The sequence below is a fragment of the Alligator sinensis genome, unplaced genomic scaffold (assembly GCF_000455745.1).
Source record: "Alligator sinensis unplaced genomic scaffold, ASM45574v1 scaffold628_2, whole genome shotgun sequence".
NCBI lineage: Eukaryota > Metazoa > Chordata > Crocodylia > Alligatoridae > Alligator > Alligator sinensis.
In genome coordinates this window covers 3,900,674-3,900,935 of record NW_005841833.1, presented here as the reverse complement: position 1 = coordinate 3,900,935, position 262 = coordinate 3,900,674, and positions in this window count along the sequence as shown.

The window sequence follows — 262 nt, the reverse complement described above, 5'->3', positions numbered from 1 at the left end:
GAGCACAGAGGGGGGGGCCGTGCCCGCCTGTAAGTGAAAGGAGCAGGTGCCCGATGGAAAACACGGCGGTGGCGGGGCCACAACCCCAACACCCGGGGCCGGGCTGCGGCGCGGGGGGATGGGAGACGACGCCTGCCCCCGCTGCGGGAGCCCCCGCGGTTATGGGGGGGATAAGCCGGCAGAGGAGCGGAGGGGAGACGCCGCGCTGCCCGCGCCCGGCCCGTCCCGTCCTTCAGCTTCACCTCCACCTCGGCGCGGGGCG